Source organism: Manis javanica, chromosome 5 (assembly GCF_040802235.1).
Source record: "Manis javanica isolate MJ-LG chromosome 5, MJ_LKY, whole genome shotgun sequence".
Taxonomy (NCBI): Eukaryota; Metazoa; Chordata; class Mammalia; order Pholidota; family Manidae; genus Manis; species Manis javanica.
Window position 1 is genome coordinate 57825425 of NC_133160.1, and position 24017 is coordinate 57849441.

The 24017-nt window shown below is 32.7% G+C and overlaps 1 long non-coding RNA gene across 3 annotated transcripts; it reads left to right on the forward strand.

Moving 5' to 3' along the window:
* The first annotated feature begins 251 nt into the window (after nt 1-251).
* LOC118966996 (uncharacterized) lies at nt 252-12506 on the forward strand. 3 transcript variants are annotated; one of them, XR_012131568.1, is made up of 5 exons: nt 252-491; nt 1432-1556; nt 4062-5493; nt 8582-8684; nt 10772-12506. It is a non-coding gene; the product is annotated as an uncharacterized lncRNA (long non-coding RNA). The 3 variants fall into 3 exon arrangements; XR_012131567.1 differs by lacking the exons at nt 8582-8684; nt 10772-12506 and having other exon boundaries at nt 1984-6025; XR_005053755.2 differs by lacking the exons at nt 8582-8684; nt 10772-12506 and having other exon boundaries at nt 4062-6010.
* The last annotated feature ends 11511 nt before the right edge of the window (nt 12507-24017 follow it).

Genomic DNA, 24017 nt, shown 5'->3' on the forward strand with positions numbered 1-24017 from the left:
CATTACTTCCTCTCCAAAACTTACCCCACCCTTTCACGGCCCATGAGTTTCCTCTTTTTTGACCCTCAGCCTAGAAACCTGTGTCTTTGGTTATTCCATTCTTCCATGAAATTTCACAACTGTTGTCCACTTCCAGGAATAAGCAGCAGGAAGATGGACAGAAAAAAAATCAGGGCATTGGCCCCTCCCCTTTCCCTCCCCTCCCTTCACAGCATAGAGGAAGTAGATCCCCCATCAGAAGTGTGACTCATTTAGATTCACATCAACAGTTTCTGTCTCCACTGTCACAGCATGCTAAAACAGTGGAGCATTGGGAAAGAGAAAAAAAAGAAAAAGAATGGAAAGCATGGGATTTACACACTACCTTTGGGATTTATTTATTCTTTTGCTAAACTACAAGTCAAAAAAGAGTATTCTTCTGGAGCTCTCGCTGTCTGCAATGATTTCAGATTGAGGATATCAGAAAGGGTGAAGTGGTAAATTCATTGGAGGTAAAATTATTTCATATTACTTGAATTCTGCTCTTCTCCACCCATTTTTCTGCTACTATTTACCTTACAGAGAGTCCAAATAAATAGCTTTCCTGTATTCTTTCCATACTATATAACTTTAAGGTCTGTGTATGTTTTGTTTGTTTTTGCATGTGGAATCCAATTGTTCAGCTTCATTTGCTGAAAATATTATAATTTCTCCATTTAATTGCCTGTGCTCCTTTGTCAAAGTCAGTTGACTATAATTACCTGAGCTTTTTCTGGGTTCTCTATTCTGCTCCACTGATCTATGTGTCTATTTTTGTTTGTTGTTACCAACACCACTCTTTTTTGTTTACTGTAACTTTATAGCTAGTACTATAATTAGGTGTGTCAGTTTTCCAAATCTGTTCTTTAACTTTGTGTTTACTATTTTAAGTCTTTTGCCTTTTTATATAAACTTTTGAATCTATTTCTTGAAATCCATAAAATAGCTTACTGGAATTTTAGTCAAGATTATATTAAATATATAGATTAGTTAGGAAAAAATTAAAATCAAGTGTTGCTATCCATTGTACAGAATATCTCTCCATTTATTTAGTCTTTGATTTCTTTCACTAGACTTTTGTAGTTTTCTATATAATCATCCTGTATTCATTTTATTATATTTACATATAAATATTTCATTTGTTGGTACTATTGTAATTAGCATTATGTCTTTAATTTCAAATTGTTATTGTACAATGGTAATTTATAGGAAACAATATTCATAATTTATTGTTAAGTGGAAAAAATCAAATTGTAAATAATGTAAATAAAATGAGATGAATGAGTCTTAGATGGGCTAATAATAAAAAATTTTCCTGATAAAATAAGATTGTTTCACTTAGCATATTAATATGAATAGGATTTTAGGAATGTTCTAGATTTATAATAATTCTTTATCTTTGGTGGCATGTAGATGTGGAACCAGAGTCTCTCGTGTTTCACTATCTTAAAGAATATGTGGAGAAGATTGTGTGAGTTGGGGAAGGAGGGGTGCACAGTGCACAGAGTGATTTCAAACCATTCAAGAGAATAGAAACGGTAAGCTTCTACTATCTGATCAAGTTACTTTTGAAAAGGGGGCATTTACTGTTTTATGTGGCTCTGAAATATCAGAAACCTGGGGAAGCTATGCTTGTGTCTGAGGCAGTTTCTTATTTTTTTCATTGTTTCCTATTTTGGTTACAGTGTCTATAATATTTTGTCTCCTTTGCTATTACTGAATCTTTAAATTCACTAACAGTATACATTATCATCTTTATGTTGATAACACCACAGCCCCATATGCAAACATGGTACTTTGGTTCTGTATAAGACTATAACACAAATGTTTTGAACAATTCAGAAAAGAATGTAATAAAATGGAATGATTTATATGATGGGTTATTAAGTAAAACAAGGTCATATATTAATATGTAGTATGGTATATGTATTATATAATAAAAACAACATTTTATACATTTTCTAGTATTTTAAAACATTGGACATTGTCATGACTGAATGGAAGAAACTTACGGCTTTAATTTGCTTTTTCCTGTTGACTGACAATGCTGAGAACCTTTCTGTGTTATCCGGCCATTTGGATACTCTCTTGTGAAGTGCCTTGTGAAGTACCTGTTGCATATTTTAAAAATCAAATTGTTGTTTTTTCCTATTGATTTTTATGGGAAAATTTTATGCATTCTGGATAAGTTTTGCAAGTATTTTCTCCTCTACTCTGAACTTGCCTTTAACTCTCATTTGATTGCTTTCAATAAACAGATATCTTGACCTCAAAATAGCTTACCTTAGCAACATATTTTATGATTACCTTATTTGGGCCTTGTTTAAGAAAATTTAATAACAAAGGAACATCTCAAAAAACTTATAACTAACATCATGTTTACTAATGATAAACTAGATAACTTTTCTCAAGATTGGGAAACTAGGCAAAGTACCCCATCTCAGCATTACTATTCAATGTTATACTGGAAGTTTCAGCTAGTTCAATAAGATAAGAAAGGAAATAAATGGTACACATATTGTGAAGGAAGAACTAAAACTGTTTGCAGATGACATGATTATCTATGTAGAACATCTCAAAGCACATCTCATTGAGAAAAAAACAGATATAACGGATTCTAAAGAAAATTTGAAAATTAAATTATAGTTTTTAACTGCTAAAGCAATGTGTTAGCATTTTCTTTCTGAATATATTTGATAATGGCCTAGAATATATACCGAAATGAAACATCAGAATTATTCAGTAAATGTTATTGTTATTGAATTTCTTAGCTGATATTTTCTCTGAATTCATTTCAGGTAAAAAACAATTCACTAAGACATAGCATTTGTTAATTATAGACATCAACTGTTTAAAATTAGCACTCTGAAAATGATACGTTGTATTTGCAACAACTGTTACATGCAACATTCTTTAAGAATGTTCACATAATATCTCATATTACAGTAAAAAAGACCTGGTCAACAAAGTGATTCTAAAATTTTTTTTGGAAAGACAGAAGATGTAGAGTAGCCAACACAACACTGAAGAAGGGCAAAATTGGAAGACTCACTCTACCCAATTTCAAAATTTATGATAATGCTACAGTATATATATATATATATGTATGTATGTATGTATATACAGAGAGAGAGAGAGAGATCAATGATCAATGGATGTAATAGACAACCCTGAAATGGACCAAACAAATATAATAAAAAATACAGTAAAAAATATTTTGTCACAGAAGTAAAGGTAATTTAATGGAGAAAGAGTCATCTTTCTCCATTAAATGGTGCTAGAAAAATTAGATGCAAAAAGAAATTAACCTAAACACAGAACTTAGAATTTTGACAAAATTAATTCAAAACAGGTCATAGACCCAAATATAAAATGCAAGACTATAAAACATAGAAGAAAATATTGGACAAATGCATTGTGTCCTTGAGATTGGTGATAACTTCTCAGGCACATGGGAAGTATGAGCCATGAAAGAAAAAGCCGATAAGTAAGACTTTATTAAAATTAAAAATGACTGCTTGGTAAAAAACAGAAGAATAAAAAGACAAGACATGTACTAGGGAAAAAGTATTTCCAAAACACATATCTGAAAAAGGACTTGCATCTAAAACATACAGGGACTCTTAAAACTCAACAATGAACAAAATAAATAGCCTAATTAAAAATGGGCAAATGATCTGAACAAACACCTCACCCAAGAGGATATATACATGGCAACTAAGCCTTTGAAAATATGGTCAACATAATTTATCATTAACAAAGTAGGTAGGACTCTAGATCACAGGAAAGATATAGGATTTTATTACAAGTATTAATTCATTCCAAGTAATTGATTATTGAGCAGAGGAATGATGTGTTGTGGTTTATGTTATAGATCATCTTTCTAGTTTCTATGTGGAGACTAGATTTGTGCAAGTCCAGAGGAAAAGCAGAGAAGCTGTTTAGGAGGCTTGTGAACTATTGAAGGAAGAGATGATAATGTTAGGTAATAACAGTAGACGTGATTAACTGAATATATTTCAAATATACATATATTTTCTTAGGTGGATGTTGCTGGTGAGAGTCAAGGAGAAAAAATTAAAAGGATGATGAATCCACAAGGCAAATCATGTTGATATTTCCTGAAGTAGAGACTATGTGGGAGGCTGAAGAATCAGAGAGGCATAGCTGCTCTAGAAAAATTGGAGATGCCTACCAAACATCCAAGGAGATGTCAAACAGGCATTTGAAAAAGCAAGCCTAACATTTTGAGGAGAATTTGAAGCTGAAGTTAAAAATTTGGTATAAAGATAGAATTTTAAGCCCTAAGACTAGAATTCATACAATGTTTGTATCCATGTGTACATCAATAGACTTTGTAGGATGCTAACAAAATAATATGCTGTCTTTGATTACTTAATTTTACTAAACTTCAAAGATGAATGGTCAAGAATAAATTCTTGAGATACGTTATTAAGTTTCTGCTTTTTTTGTGCATATATTAACTTGACAATCTCTTCTTTTTCCCTCTGAACAGAAAAAGCAGGGCTACTACAATCACAGCATTACTCATTTGTATAGTCTGTCATTTTTGTACTATGGGACATCTAAGAGAAGCTTTCACTTCTAGTTTCCTTTGTTAACCACTAGTTAAACCATGGTTTAGGGATATATTTTGTTAATATTTGCATTATTGCATACTTTAAAGAATTGCTTGTTTGGTTGGGTTGTTGATGTATCATTTAGGGCCAGATAAAGAAAACTGAAAAAATTCTCAATTACTTTAATCAGCCACTGATTTAATACTGGGAATTTGGTGCCTATCAATTTATTAGAAGGGCTTGGAACCTGCTCTACAAGCTGGGGCCCAAGAGAGAAGCCTGTGTAACTTTGAGTTCAAGTACGTACTGCAGAAGTTGGGACTCAAGAATTAGGAAACTGTTCCTATTAGGCCTATTGAAAATTCCTGATGGAAAGAAAACTAGAAATGGGACAACTGATTGCTGGATTGGGCCTCAATAGCAGAACCACCTCTCAATCACTCAAGAAGGAAAGCACAGGACACTGCTACTGAGAACTCAATTACTCTGTAACAACTTTGGTTGCAGTACCAGAAGGAACAGGAAAAAGGCTTCATTTCACTTTCTGTGCCTACATCTTCCTCAAGTGTATCAATTCAGGAAACCGTATTCAGATCCCAAACCCTAGCTGCAAGCAAGCCTGAGGAAAAAATATCCCTATTTTTAAAATTTGCTTTGCTGTTGTTTCTGTATTCTCTGTTCAGATTTTTCTGTCAGGGAGATACACTAAAGGTGAAGATAGTTGCTGGTCAAGCCATTCTATAATATCTATTACAAATTCACTTTTTATTGTTTATTTGTAGGTTCTTTTATAAATAGGGCTTATATAGTAGTGTGGGACTAAAGTAAATAAACACTCCAATCACAATTTGACTTGGAAGTAAGCAGTCATGTGTCATCTTTGGCCACCAGTTTGGTATGTATGTCTGTGTGGTGGGGGGTTGTGATTATAACAACACAGTATTGAAAATTGCCATAATACTGAAAATTTTAGAGTCTTAAGAAAAATATTTTAGTTTGCTTATAAATATTTATATAAATATATATCTTACCTATATATATATATGTGTGTGCATGTGTATATATACATATATATGTGTGTGTGTGTTATGATTTATTGTTCATATTTTCCTCAATGCATAGCATAATATCTGACAATAAATATTTGTGGAATACTTTCAGTGCCATACATATCTTTATAATTGATTGCCCCATCATTCCATTTCTTATAAATCTGTTATCACTTATAAAATCTTTAGATCTAAATAACACTTATCTGTGAAAGCGATGCAAATAAATATTCTTAATCTAATAAGTAACCCTTCTAGAAAATTTCATCCCACTAAAACATTCCAATGTATCCTGTATGTGTCATTTTTTCATTTCTTTTTGTATAAATATTCTCCATTAAAAATTTTTCATACCAAAATGTACTAATACTGTATTTAAAACTGGTGATCATGGATTTTGCTTATATGCAGAATCCTTTCTTTTTTTTCCCTTAAATGGCTGCCAAGAAAAATCTAGTTCAAGAGACAATCTAAGAGGAAGTACTTGAGATTTCTTCTCTCTCCTAGATTTGTAAGGGTTGTCAATTTTATCTGGTTGCAAGAAGGAAAATTAGATTCATTCTTATTCCAATGCTCCTGATATTGAAGTCTCTTGAAATGAGTATTTGTTGTGATGATTGACAGCATGATTATATGAGATCTTAAGTAGTCATGATTACATTGTGAATTCTCATGTTTAACTTTTTTCAAGTGTTTTAAACTGCCGATAACCTTCAAAATTAATGAACACTTACCAAAAAAGACATCAGAATACATTTATAAGATTAAAAGACTCTCCAGATATTTTTTTCTGGAATGTATTCCAGTACAGTAAATTATTTGATTACACTTAACTACAGAAGACCTTCTAGAAATGCTTCTGTTATTTTATAATATTTCCTAATAGAAAAATAAAATAAGTTATAATATCTTTAAACAAATCTGATATGTATTAAATATAACATAAAACTTTCAATGGTTAATAGAATACATTAAAAAAATAAGTTATAATATCTTCAAACATATCTGATATGTATTAAATATAACAAAATTTTCAATGCCTAATAGACTACATTTTAATGAGTATTTCGAAGTATTATTTTGCTATTATTTTTAAATTGTCTTTTCTTATGTTATTTAGTAATTTTACCATGGTCATAACCACACAAAGTGACTTTACCTTCCTTTTTGATTAAGATCCATTCACATGGGAAAAAAATACAAAAATCTTGATTTAAGAACAAAAAAAGTTATGTGTTTACTTATACATATAGCTTTCTTATAATATAATTAGTATATATACATATATACACATATGCATGATATACATATATATATATAATTAGTACACACACACACACACACACACACACACAAACACATACAAATCACATCTGTTTACAGTTTCCAGAACTACTCATGCCTGTTGCAGAAATTCAGGAAACCATTTGTCCTCACCAAAATAAGTGATTTACTGGACTAAGGATTCACTTCAAGACATCCTGGCACTACTGAATGTTCAAAACCTGATAACAGTGACACAGCTTTTCCAACAAAAGTGAAGTAAATATTATTGTGGTTAGATTGTGTGGTTAGTGTTAGATCCTTCATCTTTTTAAAGCTTCCTTGAATTTCCATCTTTTTGTTTTCCTAACAATCCAAATACCATTTCCTGCTTTCCTCTTTCATCTTACTTTTACTTTCACAATTTTAAGTGCTAGATGCAGTTCTTTGTTTTTTATTTAAGATCTTTTAGATTCAAGGTAAACAAATACAACTGTATGTTTGTAATATTTTAGTATCTATTCAGACTGAATTTTTAATTTTATGTATCTATTGATTTTATTTTTATTAGCTCAGATAATTATTGAATTGATTCTCTGACTCTTACAATGAAGGACAGAATTGCTGAAAACATGAAATATAAATATATTCCATCATAATCTCTCTGTTTTTGTTTTCCACTTACTAATAGCTGTACTAATGCTTTTTAGTGATTTATTGAATAATTTCTTTGCAATGCTTTGCAGGTAATTATTCTTTTCTTTTACCAATTTAATTTATCAGGTTGTTATATGCTGGCTTTGAGAATCAAAAATAGAACAGCCTTTTAATGCTGTCTGGAAAAATAACCAATATTCAGACATGTGAAACATGGAGAAAATTCCAAGGTGTGGGGGAAGCTAAAGCTAAAACAAGGAGGGATATTCAGAACTTAGAACACAGAAAGCTACTAATTTCATGGGTACTTTTAAAAAGATGACTAAAGATATCAAAAAGAGTTTAAATACTTTTTATTTATCCTGTAGCCAACTTAGCTCATCAAGATTTTTTTGAACATGAGAAGTGTAGTCAGATTCATGTTTTAAAATTATTAATCTAGATATGGGTTAACACATACCATATTAGGGTGAGAATTAAACCACAGAGATAGGTCAGAGGGATAATGAAATGTTCCTGAGGGAAGTCAAGGAGACCTAGAACTAGGAGAGGAGAGAGAATAAGGAAGGTAAAAGATGATTCTCTAGTGTCAGTTCTAGATTATCTTAAGGAAACAAGAGGAAAAGAAGGTTTTCTATATTCTATGCTTCTATGATTAATTAATATGAACACATTGATTCTTAAATTCATCGTAACCTAGAAATACAGATACAATACAGAACTAGAACTAATAACACAGGTGAGAAAAAACACATTTATTTAAACTCATCTTTAAAAATTAAAAAAGAACATGAGTTTTAAAATTTAAATCATTTTTAAATTTAAAATAGTTTTAAAAAAATCATTCATTCTTTCAGCTGACAACCTGTAACTACTGCCTTTTGTGTTACTGGCATTATGTCAGAGACAAACTAAACATAGCCCCTTTATTTGCAGTGCCCATTGCAGTGGGGATCACATTAGGTGAAAATGTAATTTCAAGAAAAATTTAATAAATTGGTGTTTTTCACCTAGGATGCTTGGTCTCTTGGGGATTCATATGTGGACTTGATTCTACCCATGGGACCCAGAACTCATAGGTGATGTTTGTGCAAATAATCTTATACACAGTATTCTGGTAAGTCGATCGACAGTTTTTATCAGTAATGATTTTACTATACTTCCCCACACAAAAAAATTAACATCAATGACATGATATTTTTAAGACAGTATCTTGTGTCTATATGTGGAGTGGAAAAAAATAAAAAAAAGACCAGAGAAAATATGATCAGAGAGGAAAAAGAACTTGAATAATTTATTACACTGAATTCGAGAGAAGGAAATTTTCAAGAAGTAAGGGATTAATACTGGCAAGTGTTATAGAGAGGTCCATGAGGTTGAAATGGAGCAATTGCAATTAGCAAAAGCTATTATCTTCTGTAAGAGGCATAAAGAGCAGTAATAGATCAGTGTGGAAAATAAAAGTAGGAAATACATCTAAGAGGTCATTATTGGTTCAGTTTTGACCTCCCACCTTCTGCTACCACATTCTCCACTACTACCAAATTAAACGTTACATGTGTTTTCTTTTAAATTCTATCATTAGGGGTTTCCTTTCAATTTTATTGTGATGAGAAGGTGGTGTTATATCAAAATGAGTGCCTTGTGAGCAGTAACTCCACTGAGTTATAATAGATATTTGAGGTTTTATGATTATATTTTCATTTTATTGAAGAATTGAACTTATTTTTCAGTGCAAATAACCTGGCACTCAGGGTGAATTTAATAGCTGTTGTAGGGCGGCCCTCGAAGTCTAGATAACCTTGCTTCAAAACTCAAGTTTGTCATGATCTGGTTGTATGACCTTAAAAATATTAATTACCCTAAACCGTTTTTTCTCATATGTCAAAATAGGGTAAAAATATACCTATTACATTTGTTTTCCATTAGGATTAAAAGATACAATTCTTGAACTGTTTAATACATAATTGCTCTATTTTTACCAGTTTAGTAGTTTCTAATTATATCTAATATATTATAAAATTAATTAGGTACTTTTATGTGATATATAATATATATCTTAGAACTTCCCTAAGATATATATCTCAGTATATATATATATATATATATATATGAATTGCAGAGGTAAAATAACATGAGGCCTCTGGTGGCCTGATGGAAGACTGAGAATGGAACTAGAGTGGGTGACAAAAGAATAATTTGTCAATAGAAATGTATACAGAATAGAGAGGCTACAGTAGCAAAATATTGATTCACATTAAAATACTCTTCAAAGTAGTCCTTAAAAGCAAGTATAAAGACTTTAAATATATCTTTTTATTATATGGACAGTGAGAAGTGGTGTTACCATGTTTCATGGGATTTATTATTTTAAATTATATATATATAAGCACATTTCATGGGACTTATTATTTTAAATTATAGCCATTTAGTACCATCCATATTTTCATTTCTTCTTCTGGTTACCACAGTAGCAGTTACAACTTGTTATATGTATGGTCTGTAGAAGAGGAAGGAAAACAACCATTGAATTTTAAATCATTGTTTTAAATACAATATTTGTGGTATATGGTGGCCTAATCTTATTAGTACAGCCAATAGTTCTTATAATATTTCCAAAGTTTATATCAGATATTAGAGAAGCATTTCAATTATTTATGGCCGCAACACAGAAAATAACTCCTTCATCACTTATGTGGAAGTTAAATTGCTAAATAGGCAAATAACACATATTTGTAAAACACTATAAATTGAAGAGGGACCAAAATGATAATTATAATACATATGATAATAACAATAATAATTTATAATGGTAAATATAATAATGAATATAATAATTATAAATATATCATTTATAATAATTTATAAATCATTATGAATATGATATTATGTAGTTATATAAATATAATATAATTGTAATTTTATAATATAAATATAAATATACTATATTATAAAATATTATTATAATTAATAAATTATCTATCAGACCTTGTTTTAAATTTCATGCATGAATCAAATTTAGACTTCAAAGCACTTACAAAATAAGTGGCTTTTAGTATCCTTTCTTATCTAGAGGAAAGAGTGAGATACAAAAAAGAAGGTTAAGTAACTTGCTTAAGTCACTGAGACACAGTAGAGTAAAAAAAGAGAAAGTGGCAAATAATCTCCAAATGTTACACACTAAAAGTCTTTCCATTGCTGTAGGTGTGTACAGTTCCTCACAACCAAAAAGAGATGGATTCTATTTTCAGACCTCTTGAATATGAGTTGTCCTTGTGACTTGATTTTACCAATAGGATATGGTGGAAATGACGTTCTGGGGCTTATGAGCCCACATCTTAGAAGATTCTGCTTCTCCTTCTTGCAATCATTCTCTTCTGTGTAAGGAAGTCCAAGCCAGGCTACTCAGAGATGAGAGGCCATACATGTGGGAGCCTGAAAGGAAGAAGCCATCTCTCATGTTTTCACTCTGTTCACTTGCCAGCTGAACGGAGATGTATAAGGGAACCTATGAAAATTCTGCAGAAGAATTCACCAGCTGACTGCAAGTCAACCAGTAAAAATATGAAAAAAATAATAAACCACTATTTTAAAGCACCAAGTTTTAGGGTGGTTGTATCCATTAAGAGACAACTAATACAGAAACTCAAAACTATAACTGAAGTGCCAACATAACAAAAACCTAAATCACCTCTGCATGGTTTACACAAAAGTTACTCCCACTGGACGGATGAATTATAGAATGCCGCTTCTCAGCTATAAAGTTCAGACATTGCTCTGAGCTAATGCAGCCCCAAGTCAATGCACAAATTGACCAGAAACTTGCAAACCCTATTTCTTACCAGCAACTTTTTGTATCTTTTTAGGGAAAACACATGACTTGAACTTCGAGAACCAACTGTAATCACTTCATGCTGTTCTGTCTCTGAAAATATCACCTATTATAATAATTTTTTGGTATATATACCATAATCTAAACAAATGCACTATTTTGACAGTAAAGAACATTATAGAATACTCATAAATTAATTTCTCATTCATATGTAAAGTACTGTGTGCTCTCTTGTTTTGGACACAGCTCTCATTCGCTTAAATTCAGTCATAGAACATAACATAAAACACAATGCCAACCACCACTGTGGAGACTTATTTTAGAGCTGACACTGAGATGTTTTGTTTGCTTGGTTTGGTCTGGTGGGCTGGTTTGGGTTTTGTTTGGATTTTTGTTTCATTTTGTTTATGTGTGATTTTAGATGTAAAAAAGCATCATCCCCTTTCCTCATTAATATATCACTGATCATAGTAGCCTGCTTAGCCTTTTGTCGGCTATGAAACTGCACTAAACATAAGACTTTCATGTTCTCCCATAGTTCCATAAAATCATTATGTATTATTGCTGCTGTTCTATTTAAGAAGTATAGTTTGATAGACTGGATAACATTTTCAAAATCCACTACAATATATGAGTGTCTTAGGAAAATGGGGGAGCATCACACTGGAAAGCCTAGGGAATTGCCTGGATCCACCAAAAGGAAGCTGATGTCACATGGAATAAGGGTCGAATTTGCAATTGGGAAGAAGATGGTGGTAAGTGTACAACATCACTGAATTTGAGGAGATGAAAACGGGTGGGAAATGTGGATGACAAGGGTTATGTAGATGTGTGACCAATGCTTACACCTCTAAGAAGTTTTTCCAGTCACACAAAGGTGGGAGAGTACTGATCTGAAGACCATAGCGTGAGCAGGGACTTGAGGTGTGTGAATGCTGCTACCGTGTGAGAACCTGCATCCTTTTGTTCTTGCCACTCTGGCTCTGAACCAGCTCCACCTAACACATCCAGTTTCAACCTGTAATCTTAATTGTCATCATTTCAACACCTTCTCATTTGTTTTAGAATAAAGTACAACTGCTCTATGTTTTAATTCTTTAGATATACAGAACTAACCCTCATCTGAAGACATTTTTCATGTGTCCTATAATTACTACACTTCTCTACTTCTTTCTAATCTGTCCTTCGCATTATCATTCATCTAACACTAATTTCTTCAGGAGGCAGTCTTTGATTCCTTAACAAGAGGAGTTACAGATGTTATATGTCAATTCCTCATCCTAATACTTGTCATACTTTATGAATATTATTGGCTTAATATTTTTCTTCTCCAAAGAACTCTGAGCTCTGTGAAAATAGGCATCATGTCTTGTTCAGTGTGTATTCTCACTGCTCAGCTCCAGAACTGGTGCAGAGAATAGGTACAATAAACATTTATGAAATAATAAATGAATTACTGATGCTGACTTAATGAACATTGGAAGACCAGGAAGTTTTCTGTTGTACAGAGGAAAAATTAAAATATGAAAAAAGGAAAACAGGATAACATTAAGGGGTAGCAGGAGGAAAGTAAAAGACCGAATGCCAAGAGACTCAAAAACTGATAACTCAGCCTGTTTGCTTTTATTTTGATCTCTTTGTTCTTTTATTTCTATCTCCACTAGTTCACCTTTATGCAGTTTTTGCCTTTCAATTTCCTGAAATTTACATAAAAACTGATGAATTTCAGACCACTGTACTGATAAAGCCTTCCATGTTGGAATATGCTGTTAACACAACTCAGAATATGAAGGCCTTCAATCTGTCCCAGAAGTTAAAATCAGCACTGGAGGGAAAAAGCATTATGCAATATTCAAAATATATGATGTTTTAGATTAATGTGCTCTGTTGTAAAGAAAGATGCAGGAGGATTTATCTAAGAAAGAGAAGGAGCCATGGTCTCAGTGCCAAAAATGTGTATTGTTCCTGAGGTTATTTGGGTGTTGCTGTGTAGCCCAGGGCCCCAGCCACAATTATTACAAGCAACATAGTGGGTAAATATTGATCTTACATAGTGACTGGTTCTTATATCAGACAAGACAGACAATATAAAAAGTGTATTTGAATGAGAAACAGCAAATATAAAATTGAGTCCATTTTTATGCCTACAGAGAATTGTCAGTCAGTTAAATCAAAGGCAAGGCACAAATGTGTTTGCAATGTGAGGACTTGCAAAGAATTGTATGCTTTTAGACTGGCCCTTTCTGGTTTTTTCCCTATTCAAGAAGAGACCTACATCACTTTATGAACCATGTCAGTATAGGTATTTGATGCTTTCCTTCTGGTTTTCTGAGTTAGTAGGTCAGCTAACCCTATGATCAATTATTGATCATATTGTGATTGAAATAGAAAAGTAGAATAGACTTTTTTCAGATCTAGCCATGTGAATATGCAATATTTACACATTAAAGTCAGTACAAAATTTATGAAGGAAAGGCTGGTGACTCTTGACTCTCCTGTGCTTGATTCTATGCTCCTGATATGAGAACCAGGATGGGCTCTTGGGGAGGGGGAGGATGCTATTTTGTTTCCTTTTGAGGCATTGAATCCCAGAGAATTGGTGTTGAAACATTACCTTCCCTCTTCATCTACAGAACCATTTCAAATTGTTACTGTGTGGGTGTACTTGGGCAGAATCAAATTCCCTACAATGTAGTGTTTCTATAATTATTAATCAAGATTATAACTTAACATTGCCTTAAGGAAATAAATCAAATACATTCTCTAAATTATTTTGCTTGTAACAGTGAGAGATTTGTGGAATTTTGGTGCTATGTAAAATCTTGTAAATTAATTGGTCTCTTATTTTGAATTTGTAAGATAAACAGATCTAAAATTTCTTTAATATAGAGAATAGATAAATATATTTTAGGATTGAGGAACAAGAGAAAAAGAGGAAAGTAAGGCAAAAATATTAGATTAAAATTAAAAGTTAACATATTCAGACATATGGAAGACTATGAAATAATTAAAAGAAAATAATTTCTTATGGTTTGAAAATACATTTAAAATCTCAAGGATATTGATGACTTCTTAAACATTTTTATACTTGTATTATGTCTTCAACAACCAGACTTTCAAGGAGTAGCTTTTTTATTCACAAATCAATTAGCTTTCTTAAATTAAGATGGAGGCATTAATTTCGTGGACACTCCCTCTTGCAGTTGCATTTATGATTCCAACATTTCTAAGGCAGTCATCTAAAGAGATACTTGCCTGGGAGGCCCAAGGCAAAATGGTTTACCTTCAGGCTTATTAGGCATCACCCTGTAGGCTTAATGCAAATAAGAATCCTGATTCTAGTATAGTTAGAAACTTTGATTAGCCCAAGGGGAAGATAAAGGGGAAAGAAAGAAGGAAGTATTTGTTGAATATCAACTAGGTTTCAGAAAATTTTTTGATATATCCTTTCACATAAATTAATTCATTTGATTCTCACAGCTGGAAAAGGTGTCATTACACACTTCCTATTTTTCAGGTGAGATCATTTCAAAGAACACACTTTTTCTATTCATACAAAGGTAAACCTGAAACCTAGTATGACTGGTGGCAAAGACCATTCCCTTTTCTGCTGTGTAACACCTCACCTTGTTCATCAAAAGGTATAGAATTCATTCATTGGCTTCACGTTTGATTTATTTGCCTTCTCAGATATGATTGGTCCAAAAACTATTTTCAAACTAATACTTTTACCAAACTTTCACTGTGGAAAGTAGGAAATATTTTAGGCAATGACAAGACTGGGAAGTGGAGAATTTAAGAGAAAAAAAAAAATGAGTGAGAAGTCTGTAGACATATATTCATTAAACAAATATTTATTGAGCATCTATTCTTTATCTAATACTGTTGTAATCAAAAGGACAGACAGGATTCCTGAACTAATGAAATTTTCATCCTACAATGGTAGATATAATAAACAAGTAATCAAATCAATGAAAAAAATGATTGCAAATGCTCATATGGCTTTAAAAATAAAAAAGGATGGCACAACAGAGTGCAACTAGAGTGGAAGGAGGTCTGTGACAATGTATGGTGCATTGTCAAGGAAGATTTCTAAGATGAGTTGACATTTTGAAGCAGGCAGGGATTGAACAAGAGGGACTCTGTTTTGGAATGAGCCACCATCTGGGAATGTGTACCTACCTTAAAAACATATTCTTGGAATAACACCTGATCAAGCACAAGTTTTAGGTCATTTGACCTGTGATGATTTATTACTAACATTCTTTTTTTCTGAAAGTCTCTGTTCTAGGGCATCAAAAGACACCTTTTGACTAACAGGCTGTGAGACTATAAACTGATGTCTGTTAAATGGCAGAGTAGTGCCTCACCAGAGACATACTGGGATGAAATGATCAAGAGAGATCAATCATTGTTTTACCTCTAATCCCTGGACCTCAAAGACTGTCTTTACGGCCCCTACACCCTCCCCTTTCCAGTGGGCCTGTTTTCTCTTTCTGCGGGTTCCCTTGTGTATGAGTTATCTCTAATAAACTCCACCTGCTTGCTTTCTTTTGAGCTCATTGTTCATTTATATAGCATTAAAACTCAAAAACCTGGTCTTTTGGGAGTCAGGAAACAATTAGAATTAAGACCTGAATGAAGAGAAGTGGCTTGTTTTGCAAAGAGTAAAAGGACAAATAGGAAAGCGAATGCCAAAGACCTGGGGCAGGACCCAACAGATAAACAGCCTGTGAGGCTGGAGTAAACCTTGTAAAGAAGTTTAAATTTTTTTCTACTTTAAAAAGGTGACTAATTGACACAGGCATAGAAATGCTGGATGAAAAGGTGGAGTGACTGTAGAAGTCGCAGTAACTCTGTTCCAATAAAAGTTTCAACAGAATAGGGAAATTCTCTTGATGTGAGTTGTGCTGGCTGTGTATGAGCTTCATGGACTTACCTGCTATACATATGGGTTTTTAAGATTAGCTAGTGTTTTGCCCAAATGATTAACTCAGTGTCTACATCTTTCATAAGCTAAGATTCTCTAGGTGAAAAACAAGGTATACAAATACTGGACTGTCATAGATCTGCACTGGTATTTCTCGTACTGATACCTTTTGTTTTGAAACTATTTAGATGAGTATTAAATACTCTATTCATTTAATTTTTCAGTTTCTTGAGAGTTTACATTTTATTTTATGACTTTAATGTTTTTAAGTGAATAAAAATTATACTATCATAAAGTATTTATCATTTTAGCTCATCCAGGTTTTACATTTCAACATGGAAATGCTTGTGCTTTGCTTCCCTCAAAGTCTCTTTTTTGAAAGATTCCATTCAGGGTAAGAATATTGAAAATTCTAAGTTCTGAAATAGACAGCCAGACTAAAACTTTTATCATTGGAACTGGACAATTCAGCCTCTGAAGCTTTTTTTTTTTCTCTTCTGTCTCAGTTTCTAAAATCAAAATATGCATAAAAGAAGCTACCTTCACAAACTGAAGTCCTGGACTTGTCCATTTTCATCTCGTACAAAAAATTGCAAGAGAAAATGTATCCAGAACAATACTGTTTTAGTAAGCAATGTTATAAAAAAAAAAGATGCACCAAGTAGAAAACCCCCAGGATTGCACTGATATAGATCAGCCTCTTATTTTCATTACAGTGTACCTCAAAAATCTTCCAATTACTCTGATGTTCTCCCTTGAAGGCAAGCAAGTCCGCAGGGTAAAGCTCATATCATTAGATATGGGCTTTGATGTGAGCTCTTGTATTTCCTGCCACTTTTGTCAACCTTTTCAGTAACTGAGCCTGTAAAATTGCACATTAGGAATGGGTAGAATTTGGCTTCAGAGAGATGCAGCAAAATGAAACTATTATGCTTATTGCCTTCAGGGCAGATTCTGCTTTAGAGATCAACATGCTGTATATCACAGTAATGATGGGACTCAGTCTGTGGGCACTGGACAGAGAGATTCTGTCCTGGAGTGATACTTCTGGATTTCTAGTCAGGTAAAGCTCACAGCATGCTCTGTAGATTCACTTTCATTACTACAATAAGAATCCACAAGCTGTGGCTCAGTATGAAGACCACCTCTAGTCATTGCACTGCAGACCATAACAAAATATTGGCCAGGATGGTCATGGGCTATATTCAACTTCATAGACTCAAAGACACCTTTATAGTCATAATATGCTTAATTGTATTCTCCCTTTTAAGAAAAACAAAGGCAAATAAAAAGTGCCCATGCTCTTAAATGTGCCCTGTGTGCATATCCCTTAGGGTACAAATTTCACATTATTGCAACAAATAAAATGTGTAACTCTTGGTAAGCCACAATGATGCATTTTATTCAAAAGAATGTTAGTTTGCCTTTTGATGTTGCTACTAAAAATTAGAGAGGGGCATGTATGATCACATGCTGTCACTGCTAGTGATATCCTACATCAGGAAATATTAGAAGGGATAGAATACATTGCCATCTTGGTTGGGGGTCAAGCAAATATTATAGTAGAAAACCTGTGCTCACTTTCTTAAATGAAGGGGGAAGGTGATTTTATGGATTGTTTAGATATATGATAAGAAAATATTCAAAAGCATAGTTCTATAGCAAATGTAATAATATATATGTAGTCATTTAACGTAATTTTTAAAAGGACATTGGATAAACTCAGGCCAATCTTAAAGGCTTCTGGTGTCAAGAAATTTCTGCCCACATTACCTGGCCTCTGCTTATGACTTTTCTACTATTTTCATGGTGTTTCCACTTTATTCACTCTACTCAAGCCACACAACCCTTTCATCTGTTAGATCATGCCCCAGGACATTTGTATTTACTTTTTCATTTATTCTTGAACTGTCTGCTACCCATGTATTTATAAAAGAAACCCTTTTTCTTCATACATGTCCCATATAAAAATCTTTATTTCATCTAGGAAATCTGCAATAAATAGTACCCCCTCTAAAACCACAGGTGCACTGTATCTGATATTTTTGCAATGAATACAGCAGACAGGGTCCCTTAATTCATGGAGTGCTTATCATGTAGAGGTAGAGACAATTAACCAGTAATCAAATGAATAAGAAAAATAATTTCAGATTTTTGTATCAACTTTAAAAAGAATAAGCAAGATAATATGATAGATATCAACGTATCAGTATGATAAATATCAACAGTGATGAGAGAAGAGTGTGGTCATATATGTATTATACTTTATACATGAAGATTTTAAAGATTAATATGCAAAACTCTACCTAACCTAGAGTTTTGTGTATGACTTTTGAAAGGAAGAAAGATCAGATAGCAATCAGGTCATTTTGCTGTACACCCACACCTCGAAACATATGTAAAAAGCTGACTATCTTTTTGTAGGTGCTGCTTAATGTTTCTAATGAGGAAGGAATGTCTCTGGCTCTCAATGTTCTGAACATAGAAAGGGTAAAGGGGACAGAGATGAACTCAGCAAGGATTTTGGCAATTTCTAGTCATTGCCTTTTATAGCCCTGTGCTTCACTCATGCAACATGGTATGCGGTTTCACCAAATGAAGCGTCTAGCCTTATTTCTTCTGCAGAAAATACCAGTTCACTACTGCCTGCCTGGGAAATAGAAGTTAGAGTGGGATGAATTTTAGTAGCCACGTTACAAAATTAGTTTTACTAAATTCCTCAAATATCAGCCTCATTACCAGTTTCCACAAAACCTCTGTCCTGGTTACTTTAAGTTCTGTTTGTGTCTTTAAGGAATCTGCTGGGGTGAATATAATTCTTTCCCAAGAACAACCCATCCCTTTAGCCTATTGTGGTGTAGGAACTTAAATCCTGCTAAGTCAGTCAGTTCCCTTCTAATGGTTCCATCTTCCAAAAATGTATTGACATTCATTGTCTGACCATGTCTTTTTACATTCACGTTGTTCTTATGGGCTTAATCTTACCCTCTTTTTTTCTTAAAATATATTACCTCTTTATTTTACTTTTATACTGTTGGGAGAATAAGCCATAAATACATCTAGTCAATTTGTTGTTGCATGAAATTTGCTTTTTATAAATGATTAAAAACAGGATTATACTAAATTTTAAGAAAATATTCTCTTCAGATGGAGACTTTCATTTATTATTTCCCTTGACATCATGATTTGAACTTAAAGATGAATGCTTGTGGAGAGGTTTTCACGTGCCTTACAAATAATCTAGAACTTATATGAAAAATTTTGTGTTACAATTAAAGGTGATTTTTTTGTATACAGAGTTGAGTATATGCATTAGACACCTGGGTGGAAATCTGCATATAATAATTTCATTTTTCTGATAAAATAAAAGATTTAAAGAATTAACGTCAACAGCATTCCTTTAAAAGAAATACTTGTTTTTCAAACTGAGTGAAATTATATTACCATTGAAAATTTTGAACATAAGCATTATGCATTTTTTCAAATTTCACTTTCTAATTTAGTCTTTCTAATGAAATGACATAAATTCAATATAGAAATTGAGTTTCTATATCAAATAACAAGATTTTAGATTTGAAACATGAGTACCAGTGTTGTGTAAGAAAATTAAAATGCATCTCATTCTTTTCATCACTATCAAACTGTTAATTAAAAATGTCTTTCTGAAACATATTTAAATTTAACCATTATTTTAATTTTGAGTTTGAGAAAGAGTTAAAATTTGTTAAGCCTGAGGATAAATAAAAGTCAAATAATTTTAGTGACCTCATTTATAAAAAGGCACATATTTAGGATTGAGTCAGAATCTTAAAATCTAAGAACAGAAATGCAAGGAAGCAACTGGCCTAGGTATGACATGCCTCAGCACACAAAGGTCTCATTTTGCAGAGATCAATAACACTAAGATTTCTAAAATCAATATTTGCACGTATTTGATCAGTGGGTAGTGATTAGCCTATGCAATGTATTTCACATTCAAACTAATCTCAGCATAAATTACACACATACAAACTGAGAATCATTTAGATCACTTGTTTTGACTTTTCAAAACAAAGAAATTTGATTAATGGGAACACCATCAGTGAATGAGAACTGAAGTCATCGATTTTACACCATAACTGTAAGGTGTTTAATTTTTGCTTTAATGTACTGTCTCTCATAGGGCCAGACACATTGTTGGGTATGAAAGAAAGAACAGCTATTAAGATGAGCATTTTTCCTGGTCTCATGTAGTTTACAAACCTTATACATGTAGTTTATGATCACATCTAAAACATCACTATTACTCTTGGAAATACTTAAAGTTTTCTATCTGTAGTGAAACTAATTTCTGGCACTTTATCCCACAAGAATTATTACAAAACTATTTTATGAATTTCTTTGGAAAACTGGGAAACTGCTTGAAATGTACACTTGTAGTTTAATGTAATACATATTTTCACATATATAGATATGGCTACAAGAAAAAAGGGAATATTTTTAAGTAAAAACGTCAAAAATTTTCAAACATAAGGCAATGTTTTCTCCAAACCAGTCATCTTGAAGGAATATGCAAATATTCTGTTTATCCTCCTGTTAATCTGGGTTCCCAAAAAGAAAGCAAGCATGGGGAGGAATGGTACTGAACTAGGGAAAGAGAAAAATAAAAATTAAGGTGATATCTTAGTGAACTGGCCACAGCTGCACAAAATACCACTCATGTTAGGACGCATGGGACTTCTCCCGTGAGACCACGTGCAATCACTGCAATTCTATAAACATTCGGTTTGGAAGTATAAAGGACAAGATATTTATCTTCTAGCTCCTTCTCAAATGCAGAATCTCACTGGTCAATGTCTCCATGGATGTTAATTTTGCCAAGTTTCTAGGTTTCTGAGTTGACCACTCATGACAGCATTAAAGAAATCAGATCCTCCTCCATGCTTCATCCAGCAATGGTCCACATAGGGGTCTCCCTTGTCGCATCATGATTGCCCAGCACCAGGTGTGGGTTCTCCTAGGTTTGTAGAATCGTTGTGCAATTGGTAGCTGAGTCTATGCTTGTGAAATAAGCCATTCTGGAGGAAGCAGAGCAAGCTACCTGGATAAGAAGGCTGGAAGGAACAGCAGGGTCTACTGGTTCCAGTTGGGTTCAGAGCAAAGTACAGCACTCCTTTTGTATTTCTCTTTTTTGAAAGTGTAACTCTGATGTTTGAGATGCATTTTTCTCTAGATTTAACTGCAAAATACTTTTGTATATTTTTAATATTTAATCAGTTATCATAGTGAAAATTAACATCTGTAATGACATTAAAACATTGATTGCAATTTAAAATGGAAAACATAAAGGACTGCATGGTAAAAATAAACTACTAAATTGGCTATATAATTTCTAGTATTTTAAAATAGCTTTACCTTCTAATTTTAGTGCACACACATACAGTTTCATAAGAAGGGAGTTAAAATTTGATGGTATATATCAAATTACCTTTGATTCCTTAGAAAGAAGGCATATCATATTCAGTTTTTTGAAAAGTCTCCTTGCCTAAAATGCACTTCAATCTTGCCCAAAATGCACTTCAATCTTTTATATATACAAACATATATGTATGTAAAGAAGAGATTTAGGCTGCCATACACTTACAGGTGAAATTATCCTAGTTCTTATCTTCAAAAAACATTTGACTACTTTTCTGAAACAAAAAGATAATGTCAATCTCATTGTAACATCACTTTCCAGGAATTTATGGTGTGAGAATACAAGGTCTAACAAGTAAACCTATTTTTTTCTTTCCTCACATGCTGAACAATTTGATTAATATCACTGTTCTAGTGCCACTTTTTACATTTGATGATATTTGTTTTTAGCAAATTTCTACTTATACATCTTCACTTGATGAATAGAAATTGATGGAAACAAGATAATGTATTAATTAAGAATGCTTTTTTATTTGTATTCTTTTCACTCTATTTCTAAAAAAGAGATAAAAGAAATATAAAATAATTCTTAGCACAGTGTTATAAAAAATAAAAAGAAATAATCCAATCATCCTTATTTAAATAAAGTTCATGAATTTAAATGGATTAGGTACATTATAGTAACTGATCACAATTTATAAAATAGATTGAGAAACATTAAGTCAAAATGCTCATATCATGGTTTTACTTATTAAATTTTGGTATTAGAACCTGTAAATCTTAACATTTTATTTCAAATTCCACTTATTCAGGAAAAAGAGAGTGCTGTTTTTATACCTGTCCATCTGGTTCATTATTAACCATTCAATCATGGTTGCTGAGTATTTTATAGTGTAGTAATTTTATCTCTTCAGAGAAGTCATGTAGTATGTTCTGAATGTAGACATGTGGTAGACTGTGATTCTTCCTTCAGGAATGAATAATTTATTGCCATATTCCAGACTGGTTCCACTGTTGACTTTGATTCCCCAACGCAAGCAGCCTTGTAGTCCACCCATTCTCTGAACTCCCATAGAGTCAGTCAGGTGTCCAATGAGACTGCAGCACAGTTCAACTTTGCTGCTGCTCTTTTTTGCTCTTTTCCCATCACAAGGTTTTACTCCAGAACTACCACTTATTTATCCTCCTGTTATCTCAGAATCTGAATCTTGGGGATTCCAACCAGGGACAGAATATCTGAAGAGCAATAGAGTTTCCAAATATTTGAGCCCGTTATTGCAGAATAACTATGAACAGCAGATTTTTATGACTTGTCTTACTGAGCAATAGATTCTGATTCCCTTCTTTTGTTTCAAGGCAAAACTTCTAAAACAACAGAACATGAAAAGGGAACATTCAGAGACTTCTAAGCCTGGATTATAAGAAGTCCTTCAGCTTTCACTTTAGTCTCTTAGAACATTCTCTGACAGTCCTCATCGAAGGTTTAATAAATCTATAATCCCAAGATTACTATACCTGAAAGGAAACATGTAGGTGCTTTGGTCAATGATTCCAGCTAAGCCAAGCCATCCATGTTTCCCTGACTAGGGGGTCAGACATGTGAATGAACCATCTCAGACACACCAGAAGAGACCATAGATCAGCTGAATATCATTGAGTGACCTTTGCGGATGCCACATGAAACAAGAGAATCATCCTATCAAGCTGTGGCCCAAATCCTGACTCATATGATTTTGATACACAATAAAATTTTGTTGCTGTAAGCCAGTAAGTTTGACATAGTTTGTTATAAAGAAGTAAAAATAGGAATGTTTTGGGTAGCAGAAAAGGGATGTTTTGTAATGGAAATTTTAAAAATACATGACACTGTATTTGGAACCCAGCAGTGTGAAAAAGCTGGAAAACTTTGAGGGAATTTTAAGAAAGGATGAGTATGTCAACGAGATGGTTAGTGCAAGATGCAAATCTATGTGGATTCTATTAGAAAAACTGACAAAAAGACAATTGTTATTGATAGAAATAAAGTTGAATTTATAAATAACCAGTATATTTGGCTAATGAGAAATTCAAGCAGCAGGTTTACCACATCAAATGGCTTCTTTTAACTGTGTATAATATATGGATAGAGAGAGATGAGATAAAAAAATTAAATAGTTCATTTTTCAAGCAAAATTTAGAAGGATAAATCAAATAGAACTTGATATGTTTTATGATAAAAGCTTTTCTTATTTTCAAATTCTCTAGATGCCAAAAAGCTCTCAAAATAAAAAGTAGACTCAGGCTAAAATCAT